The following is a 12407-nucleotide window of genomic DNA, read 5'->3' as shown; positions in this document are numbered from 1 at the left end:
GTGCCCCTGTGACATGATGGGACATCTTTTGGGTATATGCTCAAGAGTGGTGTAGCTGGTTCTTCAGGTATATCTATTTTCAGTTTTCTGAAGGATCCGAAATGATTTCCAAAGTGGTGGAACCAGCTTGCAATCCCACCAGCAATGGAGGAGTGTTCCTCTTTCTCCACATCCTCTCCAACATGTACTGACACCTGAGGTTTTGATCTTAGCCTTTCTTTGGTGTAAGGTGGAATCTCCGGGTCGTTTTGGTTTGCATTTCCCTGATCACTAAGGATTTTGAACATTTCTTTAGGTGCTTCTCAGCTATTGGAGATGCCTCTGTTATGAATTCTGTTTAGTTTTATACCTGCTTTTTTTTTTTTTTTAATTGGGTTGTTTGGTTTTTTTGGTGGTTAGCTTCTTGAGTTCTTTATGTATTTTGGATATTAGCCCTTTATTGGATGTGGGGTTAGTGATTTTTTTCCCTAATCTGTAGGTGCCCTTTTCCTTACAGAAGCTTTCCAGTTTCATGAGGTCTCATTTATCAGTTCTTGATCTTAGCGCCTGAGCCATGGGAGTTCTGTTTAGGAAATTTCCCCCTGTGCCAATGAGTTCAAGGCTCTTCCTCACTTTCCCTTCTATTAGATTCAGTGTATCCGGTTTTGTATTGAGGTCCTTGACCCACTTGGACTTGAGCTTTGTGCAGGGTGACAAATATGGATCTATTTTCATTTTTCTACATCAAGACTGCAGTTAGACCAGCACCATTTATTGCAGATGCTTTCTTTTTCCCACTGTATATTTTTGGCTTCTTTGTCAAAGATCAAGTGTCAGTAAGTGTGTGGTTTTATTTCTGGGTTTTCAATTCTATTCCATTGATCAACATGTCTGTCTCTGTACCAATACCATGCAGTATTTATTAGTATTGCTCTGTAGTAGAGCTTGAGGTCAGGGATGGTGATTCCCCCCCACCTGTTCTTTTATTGTTAAGGGTTATTTTTGCTATCCTGGGTTTTTTGTTTTTTTCTAGATTAATTTGAGAATTGCTTTTTCTATGTCTTTGAAGAATTGTGTTTGGGATTTTGATGGGGATTGCGTTGAATTTATAGATTGCTTTTGGTAGGATGGCCATTTTTACTATGTTAATTCTACCAATCCATGAGCATGGGAGATCTCTCCATTGTTTGAGGTTTTCGTTGATTTCTTTGAGAGACTTGAAGTTCTTGTCATATACATCTTTCACTTACTTGGTTAGAGTTTACCCCAAGATAGTTTATATCATTTGTGACTGTTGTAAAGGGTGTAGTTTCCCTATTTTCTTTGTCAGCCCATTTATCATTTCTATAAAGGAAGGCTACTGATTTATTTGAGTTAATTTTAAATCCAGCCACTTTGCTGAAGTTATCAGCTAAAGAAGTTCTCTGGTAAAATTTTTGGGGCTGCTTATCATCTGCAAATAGTGATACCTTGACTTCTTTGCAAATTTGTATCCCCTTGATTTCCTTTTGTTGTCTTATTGCTGTAGCTAGAACTTTGAGTACTATATTGAATAGATACAGAGAGAGTGGGCATCTGTGTCCCTGATTTCAGTGGGATTGCTTCAAGTATCTCTCCATTTAATTTGATATTGGCTGTTGGTTTGCTATGTATTGCTTTTATGTTTAGGTATGGGCCTTGAATTCCTGATCTCTCCAATACTTTTCACATGAAGGGTGTTGTATTTTGTCAAATGCTTTTTTTAGCATCTAATGAGATGATCATGTGATTTTTTTCTTTGAGTTTGTTTATATAATGGATTACTTTAATGGATTTTTGTATATTGAACCAAACTTGCATCCCTGGGATGAAGCCTATTTGATTGTGGTGAATGATGGTTTTGTTGTGCTCTTATATTCAATCTAGTTTACATTCTTATAAAATATTTTTTGTGTGTTTTAGAGTTGTTAAATGGGGTATTAGGGAGGCTGATAGGTTCATTCACATTTATCATTTTTATATTCCCTGAGTTTTAGATTTTGTGTTGGTGATGCAATAACTAGGATTGAGGATTTGTTACTTTTCTAGGCCCCTGTCTTTGGGCCAGGCTCCCCTAGCACTTGGTGCTCTCTTCCCTTATTACTGAGTTATTTTCTTTCTCATAACATTGTTCCCAAAACTAGATCCCCTGTTGTTGAATCTGGACGTCACCTTCTGTTATTTTTTTATTTGTGCCATTCTTACAGATTAGACCATCAATGTGAACACCCATTCACTGATCCTGGCCTACAGAGCTGTGACAGTATTTCACTGGCCTTCTAAGGCTTAATTCTGTGCTGAGTGTATGCTGAGTTAGCAGACAATTCAGGTCATTCTAATCTGATCTAATTTTGGGGGGAGGGGAGTGTTGTTGTTTGGTTTTATTGCTTTGACTTTATCAGAGCACCTTGAAGTAAGCAGGTAATTAGATAGCTCTCCCAGAGCTGACAACGAAAGCTCTAAAGCTAGTGCTTAGGATCTGAGGCAGCTGGGCTACTGACTGAGATGCATTCTCAGAAACAACAACAAGCAACCCTTTTCCTACCCCCTTTTTTAAGTTTATTTGTTTGTTTGTTTTTAGGAGACAGAGTGTCAATATGTAGTTCTGGCTGTCCTGGAACTCATTAAATTGCCCAGGCTGACCTTGAACTGACATACACACTACTGCCTTTGCTTCCTCGATACTGGATTAAAGGCATGCACCACCACACCCAGCTTTCTTCCCCCAGTTTCTACATGAGGGTTTGATAATTTAAGAGTATTAGAAATATAATGTATTGCTTATATATAGGATGCTCTTTTATTCTCTGCAGCTGAATAAAGCTCTGACCAGGCTTGAACTGGACAAAATCAGCTTAGATGGCTCTGTCTCCTCTACACTTAGATTTTAACCTACTCTTACTTGGCTGAATATCTACTTTGTTGAAGAGTTTGGTGAAGTCAGACTTGGCTATTTCCCTTGCCTTATTCTCCCAAGTTCTTGCGTTGGAATTGACCTTATAGTCTTTCGCTGTTCTTTTATGCTGTGCACCTAGTACATCTGGGGAATAGTCATACTAACAAGCAGAATGTTGTCCCCGTGGGTTATGAAAAACATTGTATTAATATTGCTTAGTGATGGTTGATCAGCATCCTTTCTTAGTCCTCTCAGTAATTGTTCCAGAATATCTCCTCCAGGAGCAAGCCTGTTACCATCTGTGTTTAATACCTCTGTCAAACTGACTTCAAATATTGTTTTCTCCATCAACCTAAACCTAGCTGTTTCTGATAGTAGGAAATTAATGTGTTTTCTTTGGACATCATACCCCAAATGAAAAGTTTCTAACTTCTTAAAATTAGAGTAGCAACTAGCTTTTGATAAGTGGGTACTTTGCATCATGGAATAAAGTGCTAAGGTGCTAAGTGCTTCATGGACTGCTCCTTACAGGGCGGAGTGGATGGCTCTGCTCCTTTTCTTCTGCTGATACAGAAAGGGAGCACACAGCTCGAAAGTGGCAGCACTGGAAATGAAGTCCTGTCCATGTGGCGCTGGCTCTTGTAAACTTTGTGATGTTTTCGTCTCTCCACATTTGCTCTTCTTCTGCCTCTGCTGCTATGACACCATTGTCTATTCACATTGAAGTGGAAAAAAATCTTAGTTTCAGATTTTTTTTTTTTTAATTGCATAGTCCTCAGGTCAGAGCACCTCAATGCTTCTTTCATGGTGCCAGTGTGCTTGTCCAGTCTCCTTTGAATGTAGTAGCCTTTTAGCTGCCAAAGTTATCATTCCAAATGCCATTTCACTATTGAAGCACTATTCTCTGTATATATGAGGATAAACCTATAGCTTGGTGCGCGGTATAATTAGAACTTTATTTCCCTATTAGCTTTTTTACCTCTTGTACCATTGCACAAGCCATACTGTTAATTCTCTGTAATTCTGTCTTGAAGAACCCCAGGGGCTGGAGAAATTGTTCAATGGCAGTAGAGCTTACTGCTTTAGTACAGTACCGAGGTTTGATTGCAAACATTGGACAGCTCACAACCTTCTGTAGCTCCACTTTCAGGGATCCGAGTACTTCTGCAGCCATCCTCATACATGTGACACACATACATGCACCCATACATAAAAACATATTTTTAAAGAATTGTGAGGCTGAAGAGATGCTCAGTCCTTAACAGCAATGGCTGCTTTTACAGAGGACCCAGGTTCTGTTCCTTGTACAGTCTTCTGTAACTCCAACTTCAGAGGGCGTACTGCCCTCTTCTGACTCCATGGGCACCAAGAATATATTTTATACACAACAGATATACATGCAGGCAAAACACCCACACACATAATTTTTTTTCCTCTTTTGAGACATGGTATTCATCTGCCTGCCTCTGCCTCTCTGCCTCTCTTCCTCTCTGCCTCTCTGCCTGCCTCTCTGCCTCTCTGCCTCTCTCTGCCTTTCTACCTCTCTGCCTCTGCCTCTGCCTCTTGTGTGCTGGGATTAAAGGTGTGTGCCACTGTGTCTATCACAAGCTTTCTTAAATAAATAAATAAATAGGTTACTTTCTATTTTCAGGTTCCTTTCTGTGATGCCTCTGCTCCTGACTGAAGGTTACCTGCTTCCCTCATGTGTTCCAGAGGGAGTGCTTGGCACTGTGGTCACACTGAAAACTGTTTGTGTTTGCAGGGTTGTCTCCTCACCAGACTATGAGCTCCTTGACAGAAGAAATCGTGTCTTATTCATCTTCGTATCCTCAGTGTCTGGCACAATTCTTGATACATAGTAAGTGATTAACCCTTTTTGTTTTAAGTGAAAATTATGTAGCTTGTAGTCAAATTAAATGTACATTGATTATTAATTCTTATACCTATATACATCAATTAATGGTTTTTTGTTTTTTTTAAATAAGACACTTGCACGATGCACACCTTTAGGTCCAGTGCTTGGAAGATAGAGGCAGTTGCCCCGTCTGGTCTACACACTTAAGTTCCAGGCCAGCCAGCACTTTATATAGAGAAACCGTGCCTCAAAAGAAATAAATAAAAAAATTAAAAACTGAAGTGCTGCATTTTACTTAGTTCTTGAGGTTCAATTTTTTAATCATTTCATCATAATTCATCCAGTATTGTGTGTCTTCTTGAGTATGTGGGTTAGAATGTATAGGGAGTTTATATAAAACGAAAGGCAAAATAGACGGGTAAGTCAGGGTAGAGAAAAAGGAGCAGTCTTTTAACAGGCTGGCATCAAGTTCCCATCTGTGTAGTGTTCTAAACTTACAAACTTCTTCTCAGAGAACTAATCTGATGTGTGCTTGTCTTACATCTTGGCAAGTATTTGTCTAATGGACTAATGAAGCTCTTTGTTTTTGATTGTTTGATTTTTAAATCCACCTTTAAATTAAAAAAAAAAAAAACCAACACACACACACACAAGGTCTTGCTTTGTGGTTCAGACTGGCCACAGATTTGAATTCAAACTCTTACTGCTTCTGCCTCCTCTGCTGAGATTACAGGTATGTGCCACCATGCCTGACTTTATCTCCTTTTTAATAGAAAAAGAAAATTCTTATGAGCTTCTTATCTGTCTTACTTACTTTTCTATTGCTGGAATAAAGCATTATGACCAAGACAACACATAAAAGAGAGTTTAATTGGGGTTATGGTTCAGGAAGGTTAGCATATATGTTGGCAGAGCCAAGGGCATGGTGGTAGGTGGCTGGAGTGGCAACTGAGAACTTACATCTTGCCCCATTAGGCAGTTAGAGAATGCACTGGGAATGGTGTGAGTCTTTTGAAATCTCAAAGCCTGCCCCCCAGAGACACACCTCCTCCAACAAGGTCACATCTCCTAATTCTTGGAGACTAAGTATTGAGCCAATGGAGGCCATTCTCATTCGAACCACTAGAATAATTATGCTAAGGGTTTTTAAAAAATAAAGCTTGTATTTTACTTTAAAGAAATACCAGATTTACAGATGCTTATACATTTAAAAGCAAATACCAGAACATAAACAGACACATAGAAGCATCATATTATATAAATGATGTAAATTCAGACTTATACCCAAAAAATAATTGCAAAAAAGTCAAGTGACAGCTTGCCATTTGATAGCCTGTCTGGACCTTAGCAGCTCTCAAATGTGCCTCATGTAATTTTGTGTTTGCTTTATAAGCTTTTGAGGTCCACCAACCACAATTACTCACATTTTTAATTTTCTTTTTCAGTCATAAAATCATGGTATTTTCAAAGGAAATTAGTAGCAAAAGATGAAGTCTTAGTAGTCACCAAACAAACTAAACCCCATTTTCTGACTTTGCTGATAGGATTAGGAGAATTTCTTGGTGCCACCATTCTAAGTATTAGTGTCGATTGAATGAGAGGAAGATGCCTCTACTCAGAAGTCTCGCCTTTCCCCCACTCATTGGTACATTTCCAAGACTCATTCATGCCACTGCTACAGCTACAGCTCCTTCATTCTCTCTATTCTATAGCTCCATTATGAAAATCAGCCCAATTTATGTAGCTGTTTTTTTGTCAAGGTATATTTGAATAGATTTGAATTTTGTTGGTTTTCATTATGTAGGATGGTTATACTTAAAATAGAAGTATAAAAGTATTTTTTATTATAAAACCGAGAATTGACTATGAAAAGCGTATGAAATTCAACTTAACATGGTAATGTCAAATTACTTTTTAGGAGGATTTTTACCAGTTTTATACCTATGTGACATCTACTAGTTATGTTCCCATTCTGTGTTTCTTGCCAATATTTCATGCTAACTCTTCTAGTTTTTACTATTCTAAGAACTTTAAAATGGCATCCTGTGGTCTGAAGTTGTGTTTTATTGATAGACAGTGATATCTTGCATTTCTTCGTGTATTTGTCCATTGTTTAAGTTTCCTTGTCTGTGAAATTCCAGTCGAGAGTTTACCTGTTTGTTTGTTGTATTATCTTTTTCTTATTACATGAACAGTGTTTCTGTCTAATGTGTACATGGAAATATGTGTTAGCATGCATTAACATATTATGTGTGCTTGAGTGGAGACCAGAGCACATCTTAAGTTGTTGTCTTTGGCACTATCTTCTCACCCAGCCCCCAGCCCCCAGCCCCCATTTTTTTTAAGTTTTGTTTTGAGATAGTTCTTTCTTCGACCTGGAACTCACCATGTACAGTGGGCTGCATGAGTACATCTGACTTTTTACATGGGTTTTAAGCATTAGGCTCAGGTACACATTCTTGCAAGGCAAGTGCTTTACTGACTGACCTATGTCCTCAGCCCTTTAAGCATTCTAACATAGCTTAGATACTAATATTTAATTATATTTTTGTTTACAGGCATTTCCCAGCTTATAGCTTGTCTTTGATGGTCTTTATTTTCTTATTTAAAATTTTTTATTACATTTATATTTCCCTGCCTGTGTGCTTAGGTCAGAGAACAACTTATAGGAATTGATCCTTTCTGTCCACCATGTAGATCTCAGACACTAAACTCAAGTCATCAGGCTTTATCTGCTGAGCCATTTTGCCAGTCCTGAAAATTTAGTTACTATAGTATTTTTTTGTTTTTGTTTTTGTTTTTGTTTTTATGGTGCATAGAAGTTCTCAGCTTACATGAAATCAAAAGATTAAGTTAAGAAACCCTTTCATATTTACCTTTCTAGTTGTACTTCATATTTACATTGCTATTATATATCCTGAAATGGTTATTTACATGTGAACTGATGTGAGGGAGATCCAGTTTCATACTTTTCCACATTGCTACTTCAGGACCATTTAATTTCCTGTCTTCTGTTGTGATTTCTGTCTGCAGTTGACCTGCTGTCATGGCAGGCTCCGTAGTCACTCAGTGACAGGTCAGGTCATCATGTCATCATTGTGGGCTGTAGCCTGTGGTCTGCTCTTCTTAAACTCTGGGCTTTTGTAAGGCTTTCTTTCTTCCTTCCTTCCTTCCTTCCTCTTTCTTTCTTTCTTTCTTTCTTTCTTTCTTTCTTTCTTTCTTTCTTTCTTTCTTTCATTCGCCAGATATAATTGTCCTCTAGGAGGCTTACTGTTGAATAACCTCACAGTTTCTAGTTCTTTCTGAACTTTGGTTGGCTGGTTCAATTCTGCTGTTCTGGCCCAAAAAAGCTGACTGATTTAAACTGGCTTCTTTCAGCTTTTGACTGAATTGTTCAACATAGCTTCAAACTAACTGTACTCTGTCCTAATCTCTTGGCTTCTCATTCTTTGGCTCATCTGTCTTCAGCTATAACCTGTTCTGGTAAAACTGCCTCTTTTTCTTTTCTTCTTTTTCTTTTTCTTTTTTTCTTTTTCTTTCTCTTTCTCTTTCTCTTTCTCTGTTTCTGCCTCTTTTTTCTTTTTCTCTCTCTGTACTGCTCTCTTACTTAATTAACCTATCTTTCTTATCTGCTCTCATGAAAATTGGACATAGCCTGTATCTGACTCATTCTATCAGATCTTTCTCTGATTCATCACTTTGTCTGCCCCTCAATAAGACATCACTTTCAAGCATGGCTGCTTCGTTCTACAAACTAACTTTCCCTTCATTGTTTGGAATTAAAGGTATGTACTAAGTGAATGTCTATATTCCAACCAGAGTTATTAAAGCTGTGCCATTCCAGCTTGATCTCAGAGACTTAGAAGGTCTTTGGATATGATCCTTTGCCAGAGCAGCCATGTTGCTGAATTAAAGTTCTTCCTACAGCTTTTCATACCATTTTTAATGTAACCTGGTTATATTCTTTGGTGCTAGCTGGGGCTGTCCAGTCAGCCTTAGTGAGTCTTGACTGCCCATCACTTGGTTTCTTACCCTTGACTTTAATCTCCTAACCCTCAGAACTCCAATTTTGGGCCCTTCAAACTTCTTTCAGTGATGTATTACTACATCTGGTACATTGGTATGTTTTTATGTGCATTGTTCTGTTTTAGGACTCTCTTTCTTCATCAGTCTTGCAAGCTATTCATTTCTTATTGTTTTGTTAGTTTTCTTGGGAGATGTGAATGAATATTCATTCTTTCTAGGCAGAGTACTGACAACAGACCAAAGAAACAGTTGCATCCAAATCCAGCTTGGTGAGCCAATGGTTCACTGGAGTTATTTTTAAGAGCATGGTTGAAGAACATGAATATCTATGTAGTTACATTACCGCAGCGTAGGTGACAACTTATAAAAGCTGCATTCCTAGAGCTAGCTCCCTGACCAATTCTTAGGCAGTCCTTCTCCTCAGCAGTCGATTACTGATGGCATAATCTTGGGGAGGGACCTTGTGAATCTTAAAAATACCTGAAGTTTTGAGCCTTATTTTCTAAGCCCAATTTTTCTTAGCTTTGGGGATCTAAATGGGCCTCTCTCTTCCCTCCAGTAGTTCAGTTCAGAGGAAATAGCTAGGTAGCAGGTTTGTTTGCTAAGAAATAGCTTTTGTCTTTATTGATACTTTTATTGCTATTTTTCTAGTTCAGTATCATCTCTTTGTTTTCTTCACATTAACTGTGTGTAATTAACTCAGGACTTCAAATTCCTTTTCCTAGGTCACTTGATAATGCTATAGCATGTACTTATCTGTAAGTGTCACTTTTTTGTTTTGGTAGTCCACAAACTTTTATGTGTAATATCTTTGCATTCATGGTTTTTCTTTTTCATTTGAAAAATTACTATTATGGTTTATTCAGTGAACAGAATTCTAAAACAGAAGAAGAAGTAGCTTCGTTCTCTTACTCGCTCCACAGTTGCGCTTCTGCTTCTTACTTTCCACTTAGTCATCAGTTGTTGTCTTTCACAATACAAAGTTGCTGGGCTGGATTGGGAGGTGTCAGCAGGAGTCATTTTACTTAGGGGTAATCTGAAGCTTCACATTTGAGGTTTTGAAAGGGATGTGTCTATTTCTGATTCATGATCTGGGTTTTTGTAGGTAGTAAGAGAAAAGGGCCCATTGTGAAAACTTCAAGTAATTCATAGGTCTTGCAATGACAAACAGAGCTGAGGTTAAAAGGAAGGAAGGTTAGTGTTAAAACAGCTTAATCAGAAATATAAGAGATGAGGAACAAAGTGCTTACAACTGAGTATGAGATAGATTAGGAGACATAAGAGCAAAACAGATAGACAGGCCAGTATTGGTGGACTGGCAGGCTATCTTTTGTGAATCTTGTCCTCACTCCTGAGAAAGTATGCTGGGTACTATTGCTGTTTTACACATTCTTACTTTTAATGTAGGCAATTATAACAGACTAAGTAAAAGAGTTTCTAAGAAAGCCTCTACTTATGGACTGATTTATAAATCAGGAGTTAATAAAAACATCTGTAGCTGTTCTCTGATGGCTGTGAGGAACAAAAAGAGCTTAGTGTGATTAACAGTACTGAGACACCTACAGGATTGGAGGTAGCAACACTAGCCAGTAATTACTAACTAGCAGACAGTTAAGGCCCACAACTTTTAAAGCTGAAGTCAGAGATGGACAAAGCAGGATTGGGGGCTTCAACTACCTGTCACTGGTGAACTTCATGTAAACAGATTATGGATAATCTCTTTGGTTGAGACAGGACATGCCTAGAGCAAATGGGCCCCCCAATGGCTCAAGCCTGTGATAGCCCAGAAGGAATAACCAATCTCATAGTGATTATCTCATCTCTTTCCCAGTTTTTGCCACAGTTCTAGAAAAATCACAAGACAAAATAGTTCAATGTTTCCTCTCTTGGCATCTCTCCCACTTTTGGGACTTCCTTTTAACTTTCTCTTATTTAAATTTACTTTAATATCTTTTAATAAAGCTTGTTTTTGCTTTGCTTGCTCCTATGAGTGTCCATGTCCTTAATAATATTTGGTAAGAGAGTGAACTCAGAAGCTACCGTTCCAGGTTGGTCTTTGGTAGCAGTGAGTGTCTGGCATCCTACCTGTATTAAGCACAATTGTGTGGTAAGAGTGCCTGTCACTATAAAATACCCTGAAATGTTACCATTCTTGTAATGATCTCATGGGTTACTGTCTTTGGAGTTCCGAAACTGAATGTGCCATCTGCCATAGGCATTTTAGTGGCCCACACTTGCTCTTGCTTCAGGAGACACCTGCCCAGTGCTTTTCCTGGAGTCAACCTCAGTATCTTAGTATTGAGTGCTCAGTCATTGCAGCAGTCCACGTATCTGTTGTTTCTGTAATACTCATATTTGCCTTCAGAGTTTGAGAGAATTGCCTCTCTAGGTTTGAGACTTATCAAAGCTGGTTTTGGCAGGATTGCCTGTCCATTTTTATTTGTTTAATCCTTATCTTGAATTCAGTCGTGGCCAAAAGAACAATCACTTGTCCCTGTCTTTGTCCTGTACATCATAAGCAGTATCAACTTACTCTCTCACTTAAAGACTTCATTGATGCTATGGGCAGTGAGTGTAGAATCCTGGCCTATAATTTAATGTATTTAATCCCAGCACCCAGAAGACAGAGGTAAATGGATCTCTGAGTTTGATGTGCTCTTTCGGTATGGAGCTCTTGTTTTATGGTTCCTGTTTAGAAAAGGTGAAAGCTAAGGAGAGGTGGAAGTTTTAGTTAATAATTGCTTTGATATTGATTAACTCATTTGGCAATGGGGGGTGTGTGATAGAACAAGGTTAATTGGTGTACACTAAGTTATATTTAGGATAAGTAGGTTAAACGTCTGTAAATGACTATAAATAGCTATAAAGTATTAAAAAGCTAGAAGATTTTGAATGTTTCACCAAAAAATAAAAAATAAAAAATTGAAGAAATAGATATGCTTACTCTGGTATAATATTTCACAATGTAGACATCTATTAAAACATCATTTTGGGGCTGGAGGGATGGCTCATTGGTTAGGAGCACTGGCTGCTTTTCCACAGGATCTAGTTTTAGTCCCCAGCACCCATGTGGCAGCTCACAGCTATCTCTAATTGAGTGCTAGGGAATCTGACACTCTTGTGTCGCCTATATGGGCACTGCATTCATTTGGCACATACACATACATGCAAGCAAAACCACCGTACACATAAAATGTTTTTTAACAAAATCACATTGCACTCCAAGTGTATGTAGAGTTTAGGTGTCATTTACAGTAAAAGTAAATGCATAAATAACAGGATAAAGTTGGCTGTGGGCTCTATGTGAACTGTATCTTTTCAATTTTTTTTTTATAAATCTGCAAGTATTATAAAGTAAAATACCTGTTTAAATCAATTTTTATCTTTTTTCCAAGCTTAGGTTAATCGTTTTCTAGTTTCTTCTTGATTGGCCATACTTTATTTCATCGTCCATTGATAAAATTAGAATGTAAAAGTATACAGTTGTAATTTTGAAAGTCCCTGACAGTCAGAAACTATTGGATTGGATTTCTCTTTCCTTCCTTCCTTCCTTCCTTCTTCCTTCCTTCCTTCCTTCCTTCCTTCCTTCCTTCCTTCCTTCCTTCCTCCCTCCCTCCCTCCCTCTTCCTCCTC

The 12407-nt window shown here is 38.1% G+C and overlaps 1 protein-coding gene across 5 annotated transcripts in view; it reads left to right on the top strand.

Annotated features, from left to right (window-relative positions):
• Wwp1 (WW domain containing E3 ubiquitin protein ligase 1) overlaps positions 1–12407 on the top strand; it is a 100898-nt gene that overhangs the window by 22100 nt on the left and 66391 nt on the right. For all 5 annotated transcript variants that reach the window (XM_029475935.1, XM_029475936.1, XM_021160469.1 and 2 more), the window contains exon 2: positions 4656–4751. The gene's annotated coding sequence lies outside the window, so the exon portion shown is untranslated. The remainder of the gene's footprint in view (positions 1–4655; positions 4752–12407) is intronic.

This window comes from Mus caroli, chromosome 4, assembly GCF_900094665.2.
Source record: "Mus caroli chromosome 4, CAROLI_EIJ_v1.1, whole genome shotgun sequence".
Classification (NCBI taxonomy): Eukaryota; Metazoa; Chordata; class Mammalia; order Rodentia; family Muridae; genus Mus; species Mus caroli.
The sequence above is the reverse complement of the archived record's forward strand: the minus strand, read 5'-3'. Positions and strand labels throughout refer to the sequence as shown.